Genomic DNA, 18,841 nt, shown 5'->3' with positions numbered 1-18,841 from the left:
AACAAGCCATAAAGATTTATACTGAAACATTTTAAAAACCATTCACCAGTCTCAGAAAGTGTACAGTTTGTTATGCGTGTATTAAATATGAGGTTAAAAAATCTACAGCAAAAGCACAAAAGCAGAAGTACTTATTTCATAATGTGGAGGAATAGGGATTTTACTAGGAATTTATTTATACCAAGTTCTTAAAATATAGATTGTCAGTAAAAGAAAACAATGTAGTGACTACTCACACACCAAATCCTGTGGGGAACTGGGACAGGTCAGCGTGTTTGCCCTTAGCTTGCTGTTGATGAGGAGGGGAGGGGGGAGGCTGACAGCACCTGCAATGACCCTCTGTAGGATGCAGCACAGATGTAAGGTCTGCAGAAGGGCAGAGGGAGAAGCAATGACTTCTGGCTGACAAGGAATGGGGAAGGCTTCTCTGAGAGTGAGCCAGTTCATCTAGGCTTTGAAAGTCAAGTTGTTTTGACAAGCAGAATTAAGGGAAGTAGTAAAAGGCAATATTCATTCATTTGGCAAACATTTATTAAGCACTCACTTTGCACAAGTTACTGGAGAGAAGAGAAAACAGCATTGAATGATGGGGGTTCATCGACTCAGGCCAGCCCTTTACATTTGCAGAATGTGGACAAGAGTATAAATAGACCACACGATGTAAGTTTAAATAGTGAAATGATGTAAACCAAACTGTTAAAAAAGATATATTCCATCATCTTCTCTTCACAAGTATAACTTCATAACGATAAAATTTTTTTAAAGTAATAATTAGTGCCTGTGTTGAGATGTCCTGATGATGGGCCAGTGATGGTGGATGAGTAATAAAATTAAGACATACATAACTCATACATCTTCACATATTTATTCCATAAAAATGTATCTTTTGCCTTCATACAAGCAAAATCACTAATTATGTGTTTACAATTAAGATTTTCCACATAGTTTTGCTCTACTGAGAATAACGCCAAATTAGATCATCTTTCTTGAGTCACAGCAGTTCTCAAAGAGTTGTTTCAGTTTGCAGAAACTTCATTCTGCTGAGGCAGCAGCAACTGTCAATACAATTCTTAAAGTGATACGTAGAAAAAAATGGATTTTATGTATAAAATTGTAAAGGAGAGTTGAATATGAAAAAATATCATTATCATAGAAAACACTACAAAATATTTTTAATTTCACCATATAAATTGTTACCACATGAATTACAAATCTCAGCATCTCTTGGAGAAATAACTAGATCTGTACAATATTCCCATTATATTAATTTCATTTTGATTTTCTCTTTCTAGACAGTTTTATTATTTTTATATTTATCTGACATATTCAGACTTTCTAGCATCAAAGTCCAAAATTATTTCTCCTATGCTCAGAAACTATGCATCGTTTTCAGTAAATATTGGACACTAAATTCAAAAAAAATAAAGCATCATTATGTTTGGCTAAATACTGGCCATCTGTATTTTTAGAACATCATACTAACGCTTTATATTACTATTACTTCTCTTTGTTAAATACTACTATTTTATTGCTATTTCTTCAAAATGTTTTCAATTCTAGTAATTGTATCATGTGTACTTTTCTCTGTGATAGTGATTTTTTGTATTCTCTTTATAAAGAATATAAGTGCTTCCATCACAAATAGGTTCATTGCCAAAAACTGTTTGTGAAGATTGGCTATAAAACAAATAACAATAATAACAAAGTATACATTATCTTTGAACTTAAAATAAAGGCTAGTTCCTATGTATTTCTTCTTCATCCAACAAAAAATTGCATCATTAACCTGAATCAGACTGTTTTCTAGAAGCAATCCTCCAGACAACCAGGATTGAAAGCCATTCTCTGGGTTCAGCTTCCAAAAGCCGGTAGAGCTCTACAAGTCTTGCCTTTCTCATCCAGTCTGCTGATTCTGGGAGGCATTTTCTCCATCATTTCACAGCTAAGCAGAGTTGCATTTGCTGCTTCTGAGTGAGGAATTTGATGTGAACACTTTTGTCATGTATTCTCATTATTTTGGTCAGTAATTCAAGCTTCATTTAGCAAAGATCATAGTTTCATGGATTTTATCAGATCTGATAAAATTGTGGGTTTGGTGAGTAACTTTCTTGCTCATTTTCATTGTTTTGATGAGTAATAAAAATCTAAACAATTTGCAATGTTCAATTGGATTGTTTTTGTTACTTTGATCAGTAATTAAATCTAAAAATGTATAATGTACTCTTTACAAATTTTATATGGGTCACGCTTTACATAAGCCTACTCTTTCATTATTTTGAGACTTTAAAAATTGAACCAGATTGCTTCTAAAATTGTCTATTTTTCTTCTGCTTTTTTGCCTTTTCTGAGCTCTATTTTTCTGTCATCTTCTATAGCCCTGTCATGACATATACTTATTCTCAGTGATCTAAAGAAGCTTTTAAAACATAATTGTTTCCAAAGACTATAGAAATTTGAATATATATTCATAAAAATACAAATTAAATATAAAGATCAATAAATTACTTTTCTCACATACTTTGAAAAACTTTATTTTTCTAAAATAATCTAAACGGAGCAAGATGGCACAGTATGAGATACCAGCCTTTGTCCCCCCCCAAAACAATTAGACAGCTCTTGATGAATGAAAATAGCCCTAGGAGAGCTCAAGAATCCAATTAAGAAACTACAGCAACACAGTGGAAGAAAAAAAGGAGAATAATTGCACAGAAAGGATTGCTAGGGAGATCAGCTTAGCAGAAATGTCTGGAGAAAGCTAGAAACAAAGACAAAGGGGGTTACTAACAGTATCAGCCATGCAGCAGGTGCCATTGTGGTCCCCAAAAGCCTGTTCTGTGGAAGACCCAGCAGCATTTGCCACTGCGGACCTCAGCACTCCCCACAGCGTCACAGACTCCTCACAGCTTTGATAGCAGAGGACTCTGTAGTGTTTGTAGCACAGATCCCCAGAGAGGGAGATGCTGCTGTGCCCCCACCCAAAAGGAGCCTCTGTTGCACCGCCTCAGGATCACAGCTGCTGACACCTCCAACTCAGTGCATACCCCAGCCCTAGAGCCATCTTTGCTCGGCTTGCACCTGTTCTCCAGACTCCAGCTCTGTGCTCACTTGTGCCCTAGAAAATAGCTTCTTGTCCTGTCTCAGGCACTACATCCACCATCGCTGTAGGCTATCCAGTGCCTCAGACACCAGAGCTGCTGTTTCTAAGGGTGAACCACGATAGAGACCCAAGCTCCATGGATGCTTTGCATGCATCCACTTCTCAAGCACCAGAGCCACTGTCATTGAAGGATAGCTAGTACCTCAGATACCAGAGGCCCCTGTTGTTCCATAAGTGCCCACCCTCCAGACTCTGACTCGATAGTTACTCCAGGGGCAACTATGCAACAGACATCAGTGCCATCACCACCATGAGGGCAACCACAAACTGGATGAAACACCAAGAGGGGTCCCCTCAGCCATGACATACCCCACATAAGAAAAAGATATCAGGTAGTCCCAACAGACTTTGCCACTGAAGACCTCAACAGCCCTCACCACCACTGTGGACACCTGCAGCCTTGGTCCTTGAGGAACCCTGCAGTCTTCACCACACTGGCCTCAGCTGATGGAGCTACACAGGGACTACACCACTGAGCCTTCCCCAGAGACAGAACCACCACACTCAACCCTCCAGGACCCTCTCATCCATGCACAGGTAAAGGTCTTTCTGCACCAAAACCAGTCTGTAAAGTCTGAAATAGGTGACTGCTCCATCAAATGTGCAGATATCAGTGCAAGGCTGCAAGAAACACAAAAAATCAAGGAAATATGACATACGAAAGAAACATAATAATGTTCCAGTTTCTGACCCCCTCCCCAAAAATGGAGATATTTTAGGGGCCAACCTGGTGACATAGTGGTTAAATTTCAGTGCATTCCACTTCTGTGGGCCAGGTTTGCAGGTTCAGATGCTGGGCATGGACCTGCACCACCCATCAAGCCATACTGTGGTGGTGACCCATATACAAAGTGGAGGAAGATGGACACAGATGTTGGCTAAGGGCCAGTCTTCCTCAAGAAAAGGAGGAAGATTGGTAACAGGTGTTAACTCAGGGCAATCTTTCTCACACACACAAAAAAGGAGATATTTTAATTGCTGGACAAATAATTCAGAGTGATTGTTTTCAGGAAGCTCAGTGAGCTACAAGAGAACACAGATAGACAACTCAATGAAATCAGGAAAAAGTACATGAACAAAATGACAAGTTCAACAGAGACACAGAAATCACAAAAAAAAAGAACTAAAAACAAATTCTGGAGCTGAATAATAAAATAAGTGAAATGAAAAATGCAATAGAGAGCATTAATATAAGACTTGATCAAGCAGAAGAAAATTTTGTGAACTTGAAGACAAGTTATTTGAAATTATCCAGTAAGAGGAGAAAAAAAAAAAAGAAAAAGTGTGAAGAAAGCCTATGTCAATTATGAGACATCAGCAACCAAAATGATATTTTCATTATGGGAGTATGAGAGTCTTAGAAAGAGAAGAGAGAAAAAGGGGTAGAAAACTTATTTAAAGTAACAACGGCTAAAAACTTGCCAGCTCTGGGGAGAGATATCAGGTATATGAAGCTCATAAATCCCCATACAGATTCAACCCAAAGAGGAGTTCACTGAGATACATTCTAATAAAAGTGTCAAAATCAAAGATAAAGAATTTTGAAAGGAGCAAGAGAAAAGAAACTCATCTCATACAAGGGAACCTCCAGAATGCTATAGGAAGATTTCTCAGCAGAAACATCACAGGCCAGGACAGAGTGGTATGAAATATTAAAAATGCCAAAAGAAAAGAACTGGCAAACAAGAACAGTTCATTCACAAAGCTGAACTTCAGAAATGAAGGAGAGATAAAGGCTTTCCCAGACAAGCAAAAGCTGACGGAGCTCATCACCACTAGACCTGCCCTACAAGAAATGTTAAAAGGAGTTCTTCAAGCTGAAATAAAAAGATGCTAATTGGTAAAGCGAAAACATCAATTATAAAACACACTGGTAAAAGTAAGTATAGAGTCAAATTCAGAATACCCTAACACTGTAATACTTGTGAGTAAATCACTTAACTCCAGTATGAAGGTTAAAAGACAAAAGTGTTAAAAATCATTATAGCTACAATAATTCACTAATGGATACATAACACAAAAAGATGTAAATTGTGACATCAGAAACAGAAATGTAGTGGGGGAGAGTAAAAGGGTACAGTTTTTGTAAGTGATCAAAGTTAAGTTGTTATAAGTCCAAAACAGACTGTGATAATTATAAGATATTTTATGAAAGCCTCATGGTAACCACAAAGCAAACACCCATAGTAGATACACTAAAGAGAAAGAGAAAAGAATCAGAGCATACTGCTATGGAAAATCATCAAATCAAAAAGGAAGATAGCAAAAGAGGAAGAAAAGGAACTACAAAACAGCCAGAAAACAATTAACAAGATGACAATAGTGAGTTCTCCCTTATGAACAATTACTTTAAATGTAAATGGATTAAATTCTCCAATCAAAACATACAGATTGGCCAAATGGGTTAAAAAAGACAAAAGAGAGAGAGACTCAACCATACGCTGCCTGCAAGAGACTCATTTCAGCTAAGGACACACACAGGGTCAAAGCAAAGGGTTAGAAAAAGATTTTCCATGCAATGGAAACCAAAAGAGAGCAGGGGTAGCTATACTTACATTACACGAAATAGACTTTAAGTCAGAAACCATAGCAGAAGACAAAAAAGGTCATTATATAATAATAAAGGGCTCACTTTATCAAGAAGATATACAATTGTAAATATATATGCATCCATCATTGGAGCACCTAAATATATTAAGTAGTTCTGAAGGCAGAAATAGGCAGCAATGCAATAATAGTAGGGGACTTCAATACCCAACTTTTACCAATGGCTAGATCATCCAGACAAAATATAAAAGGAGATATTGGACTTGAACTACACGTTAGCCAAAGAGACCTAACAGACATATACATAATATTACATCTGACAGCAGCAGAATACACATTCTTCTCAAGTACATATGGAACATTGTCCAAGATAGATCACATATTAGGTCACAAAAAAGTCTTAACAGATTTAAAAAGATTGAAATCATATTAAGTATCTTTTCTGACCATAGTGAAATGGAAGTGGAAATCAATAACAGGAGAAAAAGTGAAAAATTCACAGATATACAGAAATTAAACAATGTGTTAAAGAGAAATCAAAAAGTATCTTGAAAAAAATGAAAATGAAAACACAACATACCAAAATTTATCAGATAGAGCAAAAGCAGTTCTAAAAGGAAAGTCAACAGTAATAAAAGCCTACATTAAAAAAAGGAAGATCTGGGGCCAGCCCCATGGCCAAGTGGTTAAGTTTGTGGGCTCTGCTTCCATGGCCCAGGATTTCCCTGGTTCGGAACCCACATGCCACAACTAGAAGAACCCACAACTAAAAATACACAACCATGTGCTGGGGGGATTTGGGGAGGAAAAAAAAGCAGGAAAAAAAAAGAAGATTGGCAATAGTTGTTAGCTCAGGTGCCAATCTTTAAAAAAAAAAAAAAAGAAAGAAAGAAAGATCTCTAATAAGCAGCCTAACTTTACACCTCTACGAAATAGAAAAGGAAGAACAAATTAAGCCCAAAGTTGGCAGAAGGAAGGGAATAAGAAAGATAAGAGCAGAAATAAATGATACATAGACTAGAAAAACAATAGAAAAGATCAATAAAACTAAGATCTGGTTTTTGTAAAGATAAAATTGACAAATCTAGAAGTAGACTAATAAAAAAAGAGAGGACTCAAATAAAATCAGAAATATTTCTAAATCCTAAAATTCATATGGAACCACAAAACATTCCAAATATCTACAGCAGTCCTAAGAAGATCATAGCTGGAAAAATCACACCTCCTAATTTCAAGTTATATTACAAAGCTATAGTAATCAAAACAATATGGTGCTGACATGAAAAGAGATACATAGACCATTGGAATTGAATAGAGAGTCCAAAAATAAACCCATAGATACACGGTCAACTAATCTTTGAGAAGGGTGCCAAGAATGCACAATGGGGAAAGAAAAGTCTCTTCAATAAAATATGCTGGGAAAACTGGACAGCCACATTCAAAAGAATCTAACTATACCACTATCTTACACCACTCACAAAAATGAACTTGATATGGAGTACAGACTTAAATATAAGAAATGAGACCTTAAATCTCCTAAAAGAAAATACAGGGAAAATGATCCTTGACACTGGTCTTGGTGAGGATTTTTTAGATCTGACTCCAAAAGCAAAGGCAACAAAAGCGAAAATAAACAAGCAGGACTACATCAAACTAAAAAGCTTCCTCATAGTAAAGGAAGCCATCCACAAAGGAACAGAGCACTCCAAAGAAGTGGGGGTATACAGGGTGGTGATATACCCTCAAACAGGATGTTTCACATATGATTGAAATGTCCCTTTTACAATAGTCAGGAGGCTGCTCTGTCAGCACAGCCATTGATGGAAATGGCAGATAGGTCTGCTGTCCTGGGTCCTCTTCATGTGATCAAGACACATGGATAGGGCAGGACTGTGTTGACAGTGTGTGTGGCCCTGTAGGCAGTAGCACTTGTCAGCTGCAGAAGACTTGTGCTTCTCAAACAGACTCATAGGTGATTGGCTCCACAATCCAAGGCCTGAAACAATTGGGTGCTCCCATGCCTGGAGCCAGCCCCACTCAGCTGCAGTACTGAGAAAGCTGACAAGAGCCTTGTATGCCAGAGGCCTATAGCAATGGTAAGCCTGTGAGCCTAGCAGCCAGCCACACTGGGGGCCTATTCAGATAACAGAAAAACTGCAAAAGGAATGTGCTATTAGACCATGCAGCCAGCTGAGATGGGGCTCCCATGTCTGATAATGTGACTGAAGGATCCATAGAAGTCACATGCAGCTGATAATCACAACCAACTCACCAAAGGGAAAGGATAGCCTCCTTGGGCACCTGCAACAAGACCAAACCTACCACATAAGAAGGACACATGTAGCCCACACAGGGAACACCCCTGGAACATTTGGAACTGGTGATGAGAGGGAAGCACACTGCTGGGCCTCCTAACATCTCTTACATAAGACACCTCTCCAAGATCAGAAGATGTAGCTGACCCACATAATACATAGATAGAAGCACAGAGAAAGAAGCAAAATGAGGTGGCAAAGGAATATGTTCCAAGTAACAGAACAGGAGAAAACCCCAGAAAAAAAAGAACTAAATGAAATAGAGATTTAAAAAAAATCTACCTGACAAAGAGTTCAAACAAAAAGTCATAAGAATGTTCACTGATCTTGGGAGAAGAATGGATGAACTCAGTGAGAACTTCAACAAAGAATTAGAAAATATAAAAAAGAACCAGAGGGGCCAGGCCACTGGCACAGTGGTTAAGTTCACACATTCTGCTTTGGCAACCAAGGGTTTGCTGGTTCAGATCGCAGGTGTGGATTGTAGCCACCCCTGACGCAGGAAGGGTTAATAATCACTGGAAAAGGCTTGCCAACAAACTGTGACCCAGAGGTGAGAAGGCCGGTTAGCCAATGACGGGTAAGACCCCCAGGGGGAGGCAACCTAAGACAGGCAGTGGCCACCCGGGGGCACAGATGGAGAACCGATATCGATATCGGGAGCAGGAGGGACCGTTGTCTAAGAGACCTTGCCTGCTCCGAGATAAAAATATACAAGCACAGCAATAACATGATAATATCAAAACAGAGGCCAAGAGAGGGCACCTTGAGAAATCACTAAGAATTCTTGGCATTTGCTAATTACTTCATCCAGAACACCTGTGTATGTTTAACAGATGTAAGCTACGTATATATTGAAACGCTGGTTATAATAAACTCAGAGTGGCCATCAGCCCTCTCCAAATCTATCCTGATGTGTATATTGGATTGCGACACCGACATGAATCTATCCACCACTTGGCAAGCCATGCTGTGGCAGGCGTCTCATATATAAAGTAGAGGGAGATGGGCACATGTGTTAGCTCAGGGCCAATCTTCCTCAGCAAAAAGGGGAGGATTGGTGGCAGATGTTAGCTCAGGACTAATTGTCCTAAAAAAAAAAAACCCACAAAAAACCAAAAAAAGAACCAATCAGAAATGAAGAATACAATATGGGAAATGGAAAATTCTCTAGAGCAATTCAATAGCAGAGTAGATGATACAGAAGAATGGATCAGAGAGCTGGACAAAACACTAGAGGAACTCACCCAAGCCGAACAGATAAAAGGAAAAAGAATTAAACAGAAGAAGAATAGTCTAAGGTACCTCTGGGATAACATCAAGCACACTAACATTCATATTATAGGTATCCCAGAAGGAGACGAGAGAGACAACAGGGAGGAGAATCTACTTGAAGAAATAACAGCTGAAAAATTTCCTAAGGAAGGAAACAGACATCCAGGTACAGGAAGCATATAGAGCACCAAACAAGATAAACCCAAGGAGGCCCACACCAAGACAGATTATAATTTAAATCTCAAAAATTAAAAATAGAGAATCCTAAAACCTGCAGGAGAAAGGCAAGAAGTAACATACAAAGGAAACCCCAAAGGCTATCAGCTGACTTCTCAGCAGGAAACTTACAGGCTACAAGGGAGTGTCATGATACATTTAAAATGACAAAAGGAAAAAACCTACAGCCAAGAATACTCTATTTGGCAAGATTTTCATTCAGAATTGGAAGGAGAGATAAAGATCTTCCCAGACAAGCAAAAATTATGGGAATTTATCACCAAGAAACCAGTTTTACATGAAATGCTAAAGGGACTCATTTAAGGGAGAAAGAGGAGACTACAAATAGGAATAAGAAAATAATGGGAAAAAAGGCAATAGGATCACAGGCAAAGCCAAAAGCACAGTAAAGGTAGCAGTTCAACCACGTGTGATGATAATGTGATGATCAAAAGACAAAAGTGCTAAAAATACCTCTTTCAATGATAAGAGGGTAATGGATACACACACACACAAAGAGGTTAGATGTGATATAAAAAACATAAACTGTGGGAGGAGGGGAGGAACAGAGTAAAGCTTTTAGAAAGAGGTCAAACTAAAGAGATTATCAACAATATAGATTGCTATATATTTGTAGGTTATTATATATGAACCTCTGGTAATAACAAACCAGAAGCCTATAATAAATAAACAAAAAATTAAGAGAAAGGAATCCAAACATAATACTAAAGAAAGCCATCAAATCAGATGGGAAGATAGCAAGAGAAGACAGGAATAGAGAAGAACTACTAAAACACCAGAAAAAAAAAGTAACAAAATGGCAATAAGTACCTTCTTAGCAATAGCCACTTTAAATGCCAATGGACTAAATACTCCAATCAAAAGGCATGGGGTGGTCAAATGGATAAAAAAAAAAAAAAAGACCAATATATATGCTGCATAGAATAGAAACACTTCAGACCTAAAGACACTCACGAGCTGAAAGTGAAGGGATAGAAAAAGATACTCCATGAAAATAGCAATGAAAATAATCTGGGGTAGGAACACATATATCAGAAAAAATACACTTTAAAACAAAAACTATAACAAGAGACAAAGACGGGCACTACATAATGATAAAGGGAGCAATCCAACAAGAGGATATAAAACTTGTAAATATCTATGCACCCAACATAGGAGCACTGAAATATATAAAGCAATTATTAACAAACATAAAAGGAGAAATAGACAGTAACACAATAATAGTAGGGGTCTTTAACACTCCACGTACACCAATGGATAGATCATCCAAGCAGAAGATCAATAAGGAAATATTGGCTTTAAATGACACGTTAGACCATATGGACTTAGTAGATATACACAGAACATTCCATCCAAAAATCACAGAATACACATTCTTTTCAAATGCATATGGAACATTCTTGAGGAGTGATCACATATTAGGCCACAAAACAAGTCTTAATGAATTGAAAAAAACTGAAATAATGCAAAGCATCTTTTCTGACTATAACAGTATGAAACTAGAAATCAACCAAAAAAAGAAAATTGAAAAAAACCCACAAATATGTGGAGATGAACAAAATGCTACTGAACATCAACTGGGTGAGTGAAGAAATTAAAGGAGAAATCAAAAAACACCTGGAGACAAGTGAAAATGAAAATATGGCATGCCAAAATTTATGAGATACTAACAAAAGTGGTTCTAAGAGGAAAGTTTATAGCAACACATGCCTACCTTAACAAACAAGAAAAATCTAAAATAAAAAATCTAACAGTGCACTAAAGGAATTGGAAAAAGAAGCAGAAACAAAGCCCAAAATCAGCAGAAGGAGGAAATAATAAAACTCGGAACAGAAATAAATGAAATAGAGACCAAAAAAGCAATGAACTTGGTTCTTTGAAAAGATAAACAAAGTTGATAAACCTTTAGCTAGACTCACCAAGAAAAAAGAGAGAAGGCTCACATAAATAAAATCAGACATGAAAGAGGAGAAATTATAATGGACACCTCAGAAATACAAGATTATAAGAGAATACTATGAAAAGCTATACACCAATAAATTGGACAATCTAGAAGAAATGGAAAAATTCTTAGAATCATACAACCTTCTAAAACTCAATCAAGAAGAAACAGAGAATTTGAGTAGACCAGTAACCAGTAAGAAGATGGAAACAGTAATAAAAAACCTCACAAAAAATAAAAGTCCAAAACCAGATGGCTTCCCTGATGCATTCTACCAAACATTCAAAGACTTAATATCTATCCTTCTCAAACTCTTCCAAAAAATTGAAGTGTAAGGAAAGCTTCCTAACTCAGTCTATGAAGCAAGCATTATCCTGATACCAAAACCAGATAAGAATGGCACAAAAAAGAAATTATAGGCCAATATCACTGATGAACATCAAGGCAAAAATCCTCAACAAAATACTAGCAAATTGAATACAACAATACATCAAAAATATCATACACCATGATCAAGTGGGATTTATTCCAGGGATGAGGGATAGTTCAACATCTGCAAATCAATGAGTGTGATACACTACATTAACAAAATGAAGAATAAACATCACATGATCATCTCAATAGATGCAGAGAAAGCATTTGGCAAGATACAGCATCGATTTATGAGAAAGACTCTGAATAAAATGGGTATAGAAAGAGAGTACCTCAACATAATAAAGGCCTTATATGACAAACTCACAGTTAATATCATTCTCAGTGGAGAAAACCTGAATGGGAAACGTAGAGGGAAATTCTAAGAAGAGGAATCAGACAAGGATGCCCACTTTTGCCACTGTTATTTAACATAGTACTGGAAGTCCTAGCCAGAGAAATCTGGAAAGAAAAAGAAATAAGAAGGATCCAAATTGGAAAGGGAAAAGTGAATTGTCACTATTTTCAGAGAACATGATTTTATATATAGAAAACCCTAAAGAATCCACAAAAGAACTTTTAGAAATAATAAATGAATACAGTGAAGTTGCAGGATAAAAAGTCAACATACAAAAATCAGTTCTATTTCTATACACTAAAAATGAAGTAGCAGAAAGAGAATTTAAGAATACAATCCCATTTACAATTGCAACAAAAAGAATCAAAGACCTAGAAATAAACTTAACCAAAGAAGTGAAAGATCTGTACAATGAAAACTATAAAACATTGTTGAATGAAATTGAAGACACAAAAAAATGGAAAGATATTCCACACTCTTGGACAGGAAGAATTAACACAGATAAAATGTCCATACTTCTTAAAGAAATCTACAGATTCAATGCAATCCCTATCAAAGTTCCAATGACATTATTCACAGAAATAGAACAAAGAATCCTAAATTTATTTGGGACAACAAAAGACCTTGAATAGCCAAAAGAATCCTGAGAAAAAAGAACAAAGCTGGAGGTATCACACTCTCAGATTGCAAGATACACTACAAAGCTATCGTAATCAAAACATCATGGTATTGGCACTAAAACAGACACACAGATCAAAGGAACAGAATCAAGAGCCCGGAAATAAATCAAGACATCTATGGACAGCTAATTTTCAACAAGGGAGCCAAGAACATACAACAAAGAAAAGTTTCTTCAATAAATGGTGTTGGGAAAACTGGACAGCCACATGCAAAAGAATGAAAGTAGACCATTATCTTATACCATACACAAAAATTACCTCAAAGTGGATTAATGACTTGAGTATAAGACCTGAAACCGTGAAACTTCTAGAAGAAAACATACGCAGTACACTTTTCAACATCCGTATTAGCAGTATATTTTCGAGTACCGTTTCTGACCGGGCAAGGGAAATAATAGAAAAAAAATATATACAAATGGGACTACATCAAACTAAAAATCTTCTGCAGAGCAAAGGAAACATCAACAAAACAAAAAGATGACCTCACAATTGGGAGGAGCTATTTGGAAACCATATATTTGATAAGGGGTTGATATCTAAAATACATAAAGAACTCATACATCTCAACAACAAAAAAACTAACAACCCAATTAAAAAATGAGAAAAAGACCTGAACAGACATTTCTCCAAAGAAGATATAGAGATGGCCAATAGGCACATGAATAGATATTCAATATCACTAAGTATTAGGGAAAAGCATATCAAAACTACAATGAGATATCACCTCACTCCCATCAGAATGGCTATAATTAACAAGACAGGAAACAACAAGTGTTGGAGAGGATGTAAAGAGAAGGGAACTTTCATACACTGCTGGTGGGAGTGCAAACTGGTGCAGCCACTATGGAAAACAGTATGGAGATTCCTCAAAAAATTAAGAATAGAACTACCATATGATCCAGCTATTCCACTGCTAGGTATTTTTCCAAAGAAAATGACAACACAAATGCATAAAGATACCTACACCCCTATGTTCACTGCAGCATTATTCACAATAGCCAAGACTTGGAAGCAACCTAGGTGCCCATCAAGGGACGAATAGATAAAGAAGATGTGGTATATATACACAATGGAATACTACTCAGCCATAAGAAATTATGAAATCCGGCCATTTGCAACAAAATGAGTAGATCTTGAGGGTATTATGCCAAGCGAAATAAGTCAGAGGAAGAAAGTCAAATACTGTATGATCTCGTTCATAAGGACAAGATAAAAACATCAACAAACAATCACATAGAGACAGAGATTGGATTGGTTGTTACCAGAGTGGAAGAGGGGAGGGAAGAGGGGGAAAGGGGTGATTAGGTACATGTGTGTGGTGATGGGTTGTAACTAGACTTTGGGTGGTGAACATGATGCAATCTACACAGGAATCGAAATATAATGATGTATACCTGCAATTTATCCAATGTTATAAGCCAATGTTAGGCTATAAAAAAAAAGTTTAAGTCATAGAAACAGAGAATAGAATAGCAGTTGCCAGGGGCTTGGGAGTGGGGGAAATGAGGAGATGTTGGTCAAAGTGTATGAACTTTCAGTTATAAGATGAATAATTTCTAAGGATCTAATGGACACTGTGGTGATTACAGTTAATAATACTGTATTTTAGATTGGAAATTTGCTGAGAGAGTAGAATTACATCTCACACACACAAAAAAGTAATTATGTGAGGTGATAGATGTGTTAATTAACTTGATTGTGTTAATCATTTCACAATGTATACATATATCAAATCATCACATTGCATATTTTAAATATATACAGTTTTGTCAATTATACCTCAAGAAAGCTGGGAAAAATAAGAAATAAAATAATCTAAACTAATAAAATGAAAAGTCAAAAGTAAATTATATCAATATAAAATTTTAAATCAAATTTATTGAAATTAAACTGAAATGTTTATTTACTTATAAAAGTTTAATTAAATCTCATTAAATATTTTTTAAAGGAAATCTATTTGTAATTAAATATTCTAAGTCTATATAGCTGACTGTGAAGAATCAGTATCATACTTCATACATATTATGGATAGACATGCATATATATAAATGTAGACTGTTGTGAATTTAAGAATAAGACAAATTGTCTGATATTCCTTAGTCACCCTTGCAACTATTGCAAATACTATACTAACTTATGAGTACTTCCAGACCATTGATGGGTTCATGAAGAGAATAAAAGAAATGAATGTTCAACCATACTGGGAAATATTACTTTATTATGCAAGAAATAGGATGGTTTTCATGCTATTTTGGATGGAGGGATTTGATGAGTTAATGCATTTGTGTTTTCTTTCACCTACATATTTCCACAGCTCAAATCCTCTGTGTGCTCCAAAGCAGTGCCTCTCTCCAGCCTTAGTACTGGTATAACCCACAAAGCTTGGCATCGTTTGCAGACTTAACATCACCCTTTGTTTCGAGGAATTAGGGCAAGAGATGTGGAGAAGCATTTTCTGGGACCGGAATAGTGTTGGTCGTGAGAATAGACGCTAGGGTTACGGGTGCACTGTGCCAGCAGTGAGCACTGGATCCTAGGGACAGAGGCACCCATGGGTTGTTTGTTTGCACAGGGTTGGTTGAAGGAGGTTCCTCCTCTACTCACCTCCTCTACTCAATGTCTTGTGATACTTCCTCTCAGCCACTAAGGCCGATTGCCCTTCTTTCAGTTTCTCTAAGTGCCAAAATCTTTCCTGTCTTGGACTTCACTCCTCTGCTTGGAAAATCTTCAAATGGCTGCCTCCTCATTCTGTAGGTCTCAGCTTAAATGCCCCCTTCTCAGGCAGGCCAGCCCTGACAATGTCCCTAAATAAGCTCTTCCCCCGACTCACCAATGTTCCATCACTGGACTGTTTTCTAGATAGGACATCTCATAATTTGCACTCTGTATGTTTGAACTTTTTTCTTTATTATCTATGTCTCCATTTTGAGTATAAGAGACAGGGAAGGACCATGAAGCACTCCATGAAGACTGGTGGAAGGAAGAGAGGGAAAGAGGCTAGAAAACTCTCTATAGACAAGATTTATTAACACATCAATTCTCCATTTAAAAATCCTTCTAGACATGTCTATTCATCAATTTGTCATGTTTTAAAAGCTATGCTGTGGAAAACTAAAAGAGAGACAGAATAAGCAACAATGCAGCACAAAGTTATGTTGTTCTAAACTGCACTAAAGGCCAAAAGAGCTGAATCCCTCACCCTCTGCAATTTCCAGCCAGACGTCTGAGCATTCACTCTAACGTGAGTCTCCACGTGGATGCACTGGGAAGTATCCTGTTTGGTGACAGGGCTGTTTCACAGATGATTAAGCTAAGGCACATGTGCGTGTGGAAGCCTACCCGCCCTTAGTAAATCCTGCTGAATTTAGCCGTCTCCAATCACCCCTTGGGTGCTGCCATTTGAGGGTCCCTTTAAGACTCTACACATATCTCAAACTTCTTTAGTAACTCCTGGCTAACTTTCTCCAGGAAATAGCTCAAAAGTCTTAAATATTAGTTTGGAAATCAAGCTACCCCTGTCGGTATTCATATTTTACAAACAAATGTGTGCTCTAATATATTATTAAAATTTAAAAATCCATCAAAACCGACTTCTTGTCAAGACTAATTAGGAAATCTCTCATTCTTAACAGGTATAAGGAAAGTTAATTTTCAAATTTGATTCCTTAACTCCACATTCCAAAGTGTGGTTTAGTCTAACGAGATGATGATAGACCAGTAGGAGGAAAGAAGACAGTACATGAAGTTACTATGGCTTATAGACAATATGGTTTACTGAGCTGCTATAAATTAAAACAAAAACAACACAACACAACACAACACTATTTCTGGTGAAAGAGTAATAAATAGCCTCTTGTTCTAGATACAAATATTGTTTAACTCACACTTCAGAGTACAGAAATAAAGTGAATTCTTTAAAAATTTGGCGCAGGGTGTGAGACAAACATATACCTCAACATACACTCAATGAAGATTTTTGCAATCTGATGAAGTACTTGAACTTTCCAATTCCATGTGATATTAGTGTATTGTAATGAGATCTAGAACACTTATGATTAGAATAGCATGTTGCATAAGGCAATTTTTTAATAAAGTGGACCTGTGGCATTTGAAAACTTCGGCATTAATATCCATGTGCAAAGAGCACCAGTAGTGCGTAAGCCAGCACAGAGGTCTCAGGGTAGCTTTGAAATTCTCTTTTCCTCTTCATATAACAGAAATACTTGTGTGCTTTAGTTCACTGGGAAACCTCTGTCCCCAGCCAACTTCCCTTGTTAGCCTGAAGGAATCATTGAAACTTTTCAGTAGCTCCTGACTGTATCCTATGAGAGACATTACATGATATTTACAAACATCGGGGTTCACAAAGGCCTCAGGACATTTGCTGAGATTGTACTGTGAACATTTCCTAGAGGCTAAGGGCCTGTTTCTGCCACTTACTAACCTGATGACTCTGGTTTTACTCCTCTGTAAAATGGGGTAGGAATAACCCCTTTACAAGGGATTCTTCACTTAGCTCACATCCAGTAGTCGATAAACGTCAGCCATTATTCTATTATTACCTCTGATAAATATTAACGGTATGCTGCACAGTAAGTGTGTGTGTATGTATACATATATATACACCTAAATATCTACGCATATTTATTTATGTATATTTTAAAATAAAAAGTTCAGATTTAAAGTTCTTGATAGACTGGCCCATGTCAAAGTTAAAACTAAAATTCAGATTTTCTGGTGTTCCTTTTTTAATGCTGTTGCTACTACATGCAATGACCATACCTACTGTAAAATATTTTCACCTACCTCAGTGCCTCTAATAAAGGGTAGTCCAAAAATGCTTATTGAAAAGTATATTACAGAAAATTTCATTTAATTTAAATCACTTCTCTTGCTAGATTAAAATGATTTCTTTTACACCTAATACTCATAATATATTGCATGCACACATGCACACATTAATTTTAAATAGCTGTGCATTCCTAGGGAGGCTTGCTATGTTTGTACACTCTACATAGTACCTAGGGTAGAGAATTTTAGAGTTTGGAATTAACAAAGAACATAGGACATAAAATTAAAGCATCTCTGAGAATGAAACAATGAGTAAACATTGTTCTGCTTTAAAAAGCTCAATTTCCATACAACTTCCTAGACAAACATTGTTTGAGTAAAATGAGCTGGAAGAAGCTATAGAGATAATCAACCTCAACTCTCTCACTTCTCAATGAGAAAATGAAGGCCCAAAGAAAAAAGTATATAACAGCTTTACTGAGACACAATTTGCATACCAAAAAAATTGACTATTTAAAATATACAGTTCAGTGACTTTTAGTATATTGACAGAATTGTGTAGCCTTTGCCACTAACTAATTTTAGAATGTTTCCATCGCCGCCAAAAGATCATACCATAACATTGTCCCCTCCATTCCTATCATCTCCCCATATTCATTAGCAGTAATTCTCCCATTGTCTTCCACCCTGCCCCTGACAATCACTAGTCTACATTTCTGTCTATATGGATGTGTCTATTCTGGACATTTATCTAAGTAAAAATAATACAATATATGGTATTTTGTGACTAACTTCTTTCACTTAGAAAAATGTTTTCAAGCATCATCCATACTGTAGCATGAATCAGTATTTCATTTCCTTTTATTGCTGAATAATATAGCATTGTATGGATATACCACCTTTTCTTTATCCACTTGTCAGTTGATGGACATTTGGAGTGTTTCCTGATGAATAATGTTATTATGAACATTCGGTACAACCTTTTGTGTGGAAATATGTTTTAATTTTTCTTGGTTGTTTACCTAGGAATAGAATTGCTGGGTCATATGGTAATTCTATGTTTAACATTTTAAGGAATTGTCAAGCTATTCTCCAAAGTGGCTGCTCCATTTCACAATTCCATCAATA

At 36.7% G+C, this 18,841-nt stretch overlaps 1 protein-coding gene across 1 annotated transcript in view; it reads right to left on the bottom strand.

Annotated features, from left to right (window-relative positions):
* Positions 1-18,841, bottom strand: part of LOC139085064 (probable oxidoreductase PXDNL) — a 311,563-nt gene that overhangs the window by 260,985 nt on the left and 31,737 nt on the right. The window lies entirely within an intron of this gene.

Source organism: Equus przewalskii, chromosome 8 (genome assembly GCF_037783145.1).
Source record: "Equus przewalskii isolate Varuska chromosome 8, EquPr2, whole genome shotgun sequence".
NCBI classification, from domain to species: Eukaryota; Metazoa; Chordata; class Mammalia; order Perissodactyla; family Equidae; genus Equus; species Equus przewalskii.
The sequence above is the reverse complement of the archived record's forward strand: the minus strand, read 5'-3'. Positions and strand labels throughout refer to the sequence as shown.